Below are 7,773 nucleotides of genomic sequence, written 5' to 3' on the forward strand. Positions count from 1 at the left end.
ACGTAGATTCCAGAACTTTCCACCACAGAAATGTGGGGAAAATGTGGTATTTTTGACAATTGTTTAGGTTTGCAAGGGATTCTGGGTAACAGACCCTGGTGGGAGGCAGTCAAGTCACCCCATCATGGATTCCCCTGGGTGTCTAGTTTTAAAAAATTTATAGGTTTGCTATGTTTCCCAAGGTGCCCGCAGAGCTAGGGTTCACAAACTACAGCTAGACACTTTGCCAAAAAAGGGTCATTTTTCACTGCGAAATTGAGGTTTGACCACGTTGCGTTTTGCGCCGTTTCCTGTCGTGGGCACTAGGCTGACCCACACGAGTTAGGTATCAATTTTCTCTGAAGACTTTGTGGAATGCGGGGTGGGTGGAAATTTGTGGATCCACGCAGATTCCAGAACTTTCCATCACAGAAATGTGGGGAAAATGTGTTTTTTTTGACAATTTCTTAGGTTTGCAAGGGATTCTGGGTAACAGACCCTGGTGGGAGGCAGTCAAGTCACCCCATTCTGGATTCCCCTGGGTGTCTAGCTTTCAAAAATGTATAGGTTTGCTACGTTTCCCTAGGTGCCGGCAGAGCTAGTGTTCAAAAACTACAGCTAGACACTTCGCAAAAAAGGGTAAATTTTCATTGTGAAAATGTGGTGTGTGCACGTTGGGTTTTGAGCCATTTCATGTCGTGGGCACTATGCCTACCCACACAAGTGAGGTACCATTTTTATCAGGAGACTTAGGGTAAATCAGATTTGTAAAGCAACTGTTATTACCTATTGATTTTTGATGCATTTCTGCCTTCCAAATGAAAGACATTGTGTAAAAAAGAAGTCATTTTGAAAAATGACCGATAATTCTCATGCTAGTATGAGTATTGCCAATTTTGAAAATGTCCAAATATGTACTGTTTCTGAACTCTATAATTTGTTCCCATTTCAGAAATACATAGGTGTCTTTCATACCGATTTTTCCATGTATACATTTTCCCACAATAATTGCTATATACCCGGAACATAATAAAAAACCATTTCAAATTCATGCTCAGTTTTTGATTCTGGGTTCGTCGGGTTCTTGGTGAATGTGAGAAGTTGGCCTGGTATATGATGCTCACTAGTTAAAGTGATCACCTTGTACCATGCCAAGCAACCCTTATGGTGTGGTTGTAAGTCAACCTTTTCGGACTAGCTGCCCTAGTGGTAGCGTCGGCTAAGCAGTCTTTGAGGCTAAACTCATGAAGCGTGTTAAGCCAGCTGTTTTACCAAATGTAACCCCCTTTTATACCAATGAAAGGACACCACACAGATATATATTCAAAATATATATGTATTTATTTCTCAAAGTAACCCCTAGTCTCTTTATGAGCACAGGAGCACAAATCGTCAAACAAGATTACAGTAGAATACACAGAAGATGCACTTTATATGGATAGGCCCTGGTGGCCGCTCAAACCATATTCTAAAATAGTGGTATAAGTACCACGAACAGAAAAGGGAAAAGGCCTAGGGCCTCTAGAATCGCTGGACCTACAAGGAGCTAACTTCAGTTAGTGACCAGGAGGTCCACGGGGGGCGTGTGCAGAGCAAATAGTCACACGCGTGCTCCCATAGATTTCAATGGGTGCGTAAAAAGTACAAAGTTACTGCAAAAAGGATCTTCCGGATGGACTATGACCTTAAGATTGGAAACACAGACACTAGAGATGTTACTCTACACTTGGGCACCGGAGTGCCAGCTTTACCTCACCCACAGGAAGCGGGTGCATAGGTGTCGAAGTGCGTCGGGTTTCTTCTATCGGGTCAATGGAGCCTGTGGACAAAGATGCTGCAGGCGGTCGGTCCGGGAGAGATGCGGTGGATCCAAGGGTGGATCGGAGTTGTAGAAGACCTGTAAGCAGAGGGGACAGTGTTCACAGTCACTAGCCAGTGACCGGCGTGGCACCAGGTGGGTACCAGGCAATGTTGGGTGCAAACAGGAAGAAAGGTGTAGCTTGTCTCTGCAGCCACGTTGTCCCTGGAGGTCGACGATGTCCAGGAGTCGGTTCACGAGCTGTCCCACGCAGGTTCTCGCTGTCGGCGACTTGATCGAAGCAAACAAGCCTTGGCAAAAGCAATTGTTGTGGAGAACAAGATAAGCTGATGGTTCTGACCAGCAAGGTCAGAGGGACTGCTCCTTTGGAGGGGAGCAAGGGCTAGTCTGGAGCAGCCAGACCAGTGGTGTAGTTCTTGAAGTTCGTCGCCAAGATGGCTACTAGCCAGCGGGCCAGCAACCGGTTAGGCGCGTCGAGTGGCAAAATGCAGAAGGGCCCCACGCAGATCGTGGAGATGCTGGAGGGCTCACCTTTGCTGCAGATGCTGCTCGAGGGTTGGGCTTCTCAGATCCCAAAGCACAACTTGGAGGGAGCCTCGGTTGTTGCACTTGCAGCTTGTCGTCGTCGTTCCAAGATGGCTGGCTCCACGTGTCTCGGTGCCTCCACGGGTCTCCTCTTTTCAGGGACTGTGGATCGGGCGGTGAGAGGTCTGGAGGTCCAGGTCTTGTCAGTCTCTGGGCTCGGGCTCCAGCGGGAGGCGGCGGCAAAGCAGACGTTGATTCGCTGGATGGTGCTTGCGTTAGCAAGGTGGTCACTCCCTGACCACAGGGGAGATTTCCTTCAGTATTCTGTGCAGCAGAATGTCGAAGTTCCCGTCTTCTTCTTAGTTTCAAGTTGATTCCAGGATGTCTGAAGTCTTAGGACACAGCTCCTACCTTTAAGCGGATTCTAGGGGCCGGACTACCTGCTAGGTCCCTCCCTAAGGGTGGGACCAGGAAGGGGGGTGGTTACACCCCCAATCCTTTGTCCAGCTCGCCCCAGGCCCGGGACTGGTGTGCCCCAGGACCGGATTGAACTGGCATATGCACCGAGGCTCCTTGTGAGCCTCAGGCATGTCTGGTTTCTTTCAAGCCCTACCTGACCAATACACAAAATCCTGTCTGGGGTGGTGCACGCACCTCCCCTGGCAGGAAACCCTTTGTCCACACCTCCCAAGCTGGAAGGACTCCCAGCAGCAGGAGGGCAGACTTGTGTCTGTGGTGGCAGCATCCATTTTGTGGAGCTGAGGCTATGTCTGATTTTACCCGGGTTTCAGGTACTGTACATGTCGTGTCCCTCTAGAAGGGTGGAATGCTAACCCCGTCGCGAGAATTGGTGAGGGGTTAGTATTCCAATTCGTATGACACCTTACTCGACATGTTTTGATAAAGCCAAACCAAAGATAGCATTTAACCGCGAGGTTCATAATGCACTTAAGAGTATATGGTATGACGATATCTGGAAACAGTAGAAGGAAGGGGTTCCGACCACTGCAGACAGGCTCAGCTCATGCCAGAGCACCATCTCACATGGAACCAAGCACTCTGCCTTCAGGATTGTTAAGGCCTGCCATAGGAGTGACTTATAGGTTAACATGTGTCCCATTTAAGGTTAGGTATAGGTATACTACACCTAATTAAGAGGTGGTTACACCAACTTACCCCAGCTGAGTGATCAGCCAGTTGTGTCAAATTTGTTAGGCCAAGCCTGGGGTGGCATAATACATGCTTCAGCCCCTGGCAGGCCTTGGGTACACCAATGCCCTGGGTACCTAGTGTACACTGGTACAGGGGCTGACAGGGTGATCCACTTCCAATTGGTTATGCACCTAGGGTGCATAGTTTTAATTTAGTAGAGAGAACAGCAGGCTGGGGGTCTGATTGGCAGGCCCTCAGCCTCAATATGTCAAAAACCAGTGAAGCAAAAAGCAAAAATTTGGGGTGACCATAGGATAGCAGACCCTACTCTCCTACACAACCCCCCCCCAAACGCAGGGACATTAAACTAGCCTTGACCAGTCTCGTCTTCATGTCCTAAGTGGAAGTACCTGGAGAGACCATCTGCATTCCCATGGTCAGTACCTGGCCGGTGCTCCACTGTAAAGTCCATCCCCTGTAGGGAAATGGACCACCTAAGCAGTTTGGGGTTTTCACCCTTCATCTGATTTAGCCACAAGAGGGGCTTATGGTCGGTCTGAATCTTGAAGTGAGTGCCAAACAAGTATGGCCTCAGCTTCTTCAGGGCCCACACCACAGCAAAGGCCTCCCTCTCAATAGCTGACCAATTCTTCTCTCTGGGGGTCAACCTTCTGCTAATAAAAGCAATGGGTTGGTCTTGACCATCTACATTAAGTTGTGACAGCACAGCTCCCACACCCAACTCAGAAGCATCTGTTTGGACAATAAACTCTTTGGAGTAGTCAGGACTTTTCAGGATAGGTGCAGAGCACATGGCCTCCTTCAGGTCATCAAATGCCTTTTGACAGCTTACTGTCCACTGAACCTTTTTGGGCATCTTCTTGGATGTCAGCTCATTAAGAGGAGTCACAATGGACCCATAGTTCTTAACAAACTTCCTGTAGTACCCAGTCAAGCCCAAGAAAGCTCGAACTTGAGTCTGGGTGGTTGGAGAGGACCAGTCCTTGATGGATTGTATCTTACTCTCCAGTGGTTGAACTTGGCCTCCACCTACAAGGTGGCCCAAATACACAACCTTACTCTGCCCTATCTGGCACTTAGTAGCCTTGATAGTGAGGCCTGCCCTTTGCAGAGCCTCAAGAGCCTTCTTCAGGTGGATCAGGTGATCCTCCCAGGTGGAGCTAAAGACAGCAATGTCATCAAGATATGCTGCGCAAAAGTCATCCAACCCAGTAAGGACTTGGTTCACCAGCCTTTGGAAGGTGGCAGGTGCATTCTTCAGACCAAAGGGCATCACCACAAACTGGTAGTGCCCACCTGGGGTTGAGAATGCTGTTTTAGCCTTAGACTCCTCAGCTAATCTGATTTGCCAATAGCCAGCTGTCAAATCAAATGTGCTTAAAAACTTTGCAGAAGCTAGTTTGTCTATGAGCTCATCTGCCCTTGGAATAGGGTGTGCATCTGTCCTGGTGACAGCATTTAGACCCCTGTAGTCCACACAGAACCTCATCTCTCTCTTGCCATCTTTGGTGTGAGGTTTGGGGACCAGAACCACTGGGCTAGCCCAGGGGCTCTCTGAGGGTTCAATGACACCTAATTCCAGCATTTTATGTACCTCAGCCTTTATACAGTCCCTGACGTGGTCAGGTTGTCTGTAGAGCTTGTTCTTTACAGGCAGACTGTCACCAGTGTCCACCACATGGGTACACCAGTCAGTTTGGCTAGGTATTAGGGAAAACAGATGTTGAAATGATTGTAGAACTTGTCTACATTCAGTCTGCTGATGGGCAGTGAGGTTGCCTCCAAGGGTCACTCCTTCAACTGAGCCATCTTCAGGGTTCTGAGACAACAGGTCTGGGAGAGGGTCACTCTCTTCCTCCTGTCCCTCATCTGTAGCCATGAGCAAGCCCATGTCTGCCCTGTCAACATATGCTTTTAACCTGTTAACATGGAGTACCCTGTGGGGACTCCTGGGAGTTCCTAGGTCCACCAAGTAGGTAACCTCTCCCTTCTTTTCCAGGATTGTATGGGGTCAAGACCATTTGTCTTGGAGTGCTGCTGGGGCCACTGGCTCCAACGCCCATACCTTCTGTCCTGGCTGAAACTCAACCAAGACAGCCTTTTGGTCATGCCAAGCTTTCTGTAAGGCCTGGCTTGCCTCAAGGTTTTTGGATGCCTTCTCCATATACTCAGCCATCCTGGAGCGGAGACCAAGTACATAGTCCACTATGTCTTGTTTAGGCTTTTTGAGAGGTAACTCCCATCCTTCCTTCACTAAACACAGTGGGCCTCTTACAGGGTGCCCAAACAACAATTCAAAGGGGCTGTAACAACTCCTTTTTGTGGGACCTCTCTGTAAGCAAACAGAAGGCAGGGTAGAAGGATGTCCCATCTTCGCCTGAGCTTTTCAGGTAATCCTTTGATCATACCCTTTAGGGTCTTGTTGAATCTCTCAACAAGCCCATTGCATTGTGGGTGATAAGGGGTGGTGAACTTGTAGTTGACACCACATTCCTTCCACATAGCTGTCAAGTATCCTGACATGAAGTTGGTACCTCTGTCAGAAACCACCTCCTTAGGAAACCCCACTCTGGAGAATACTCCCAGCAGGGCCCTGGCCACAACAGGTGCTATAGTGGTCCTAAGGGGAATTGCCTCTGGATACCTGGTGGCATGATCCACTACCACCAGTATAAATCTGTGCCCAGATGCAGTGGGAGGATCCATGGGACCCACTATGTCTATTCCCACTCTTTCAAAGGGGACCCCCACCACAGGTAGTGGTATTAGGGGGGCCTTTGTTGTGCCACCTGATTTGCCACTGGCTTGGCAGGTCACACAGCAGCGACAAAACTCTTTTGTATCTTCATTCATGTGAGGCCAGTGAAAGTGAGGGACAAGCCTGTCCCAAGTCTTGTTCTGGCCTAAGTGTCCTGCTAAAGGAATATCATGGGCCAAGGTAAGAAGGAAGCCCCTAAATTGCAGAGGTATAACCAACCTCCTGGTAGCACCAGGCTTGGGGTCTCTAGCCTCTGAATAAAGGAGCCCTTCATCCCAATACACTTTATGGGTACCTTGAGCATTCCCAGCAGCCTCAGCAGCAGCCAGCTGTCTGAGGGGTTCAAGAGAGGGACAGGATAACTGAGCCTGCCTCAAGTCAGCCCTTGAAGGTCCCCCTGTCCCCAGAAACTCAACCTGATCAGGTTCAAGTTCTTCAGGGACAGTTCCTTCAGGGTCCTCTAGATCAGCTTCCTGGGAAGGTTGATCATCACTCTGAGGCAGGGGGGAAGGCACAGCCTTGACCCTCCTGTTCTTCTTCTTGGTAGGTGCTTGGTCCATTGTTCCAGGATCCAAGACCTGAGGTTCAGTGAGGCACTTTTTGGCCTGTGACCTGGTCACAGCAAGGACATGTGATGATATACCTAACATCTCTGCATGAGTCCTGTACTCCACTTCTGACCATAGAGAACTCTCTAGGTCATTGCCCAACAAACATTCTACTGGGAGGTCTGCACTAACCACAACCCTTTTGAGGCCAGTTACCCCTCCCCATGAGAAGTTAACAACTGCCACACTATGTGAAGTAGTGGCATTGCTGGCATTGGTCACCAGGTAATTCTCACCTGGTATGTACTGTCCAGGGTCCACAAAGCCTGGTGTCACCATAGTGACACTGGCACATGTGTCCCTGTAGGCTTGAGCCACTTTTTCATTAATTAAAGGAGTCTGTCTGTACTTGCCCAGGTTACTGGGGCTCACAGTCAGGGACAAATCAATGTCCCCATCATAGATCAAGACTGCCTGTGTCAGGGTTCTGTCTAAGTCAGAATCTCCTTCAGTTCCCATAGTGATTCCCACTACACCCTTTGTCTGGGGACCAACACTGCTAACAGTAGTACTGGGAGCAGGTGCCTTAGGGGCAACAGTGTTGGGGGCTCCACCCTTCTTACAATCACTAGTCCAGTGAGTTGTATTCTTGCAATGATTGCACCAGGGTTTCTTTTGACCTTTAGCAGTAGTTTGGGGCCCTGTTGAAGACTTCTGGTCTTTAGATTTCTGATCTCCACCCTTTTGGTCTGTTTTCTTCTGATCACCCCCTTGGCCCTGGTTCTGGTTCTTTTGCTTAACCCTGGTTCTGACCCATTTGTCTGCCTTCTTTCCCAATTCTTGGGGAGAGGTCAGATCAGAGTCAACCAAGTGTTGATGCAGTTGCTGGTTTTGACAGTTATTTAAAATCTGTTCTCTCATCATCAAATTGTACAATCCTGTATAATCAGATACCTTACTTCCCAGCAACC

The sequence above is a fragment of the Triturus cristatus genome, chromosome 3_2 (genome assembly GCF_964204655.1).
Source record: "Triturus cristatus chromosome 3_2, aTriCri1.1, whole genome shotgun sequence".
Classification (NCBI taxonomy): Eukaryota; Metazoa; Chordata; class Amphibia; order Caudata; family Salamandridae; genus Triturus; species Triturus cristatus.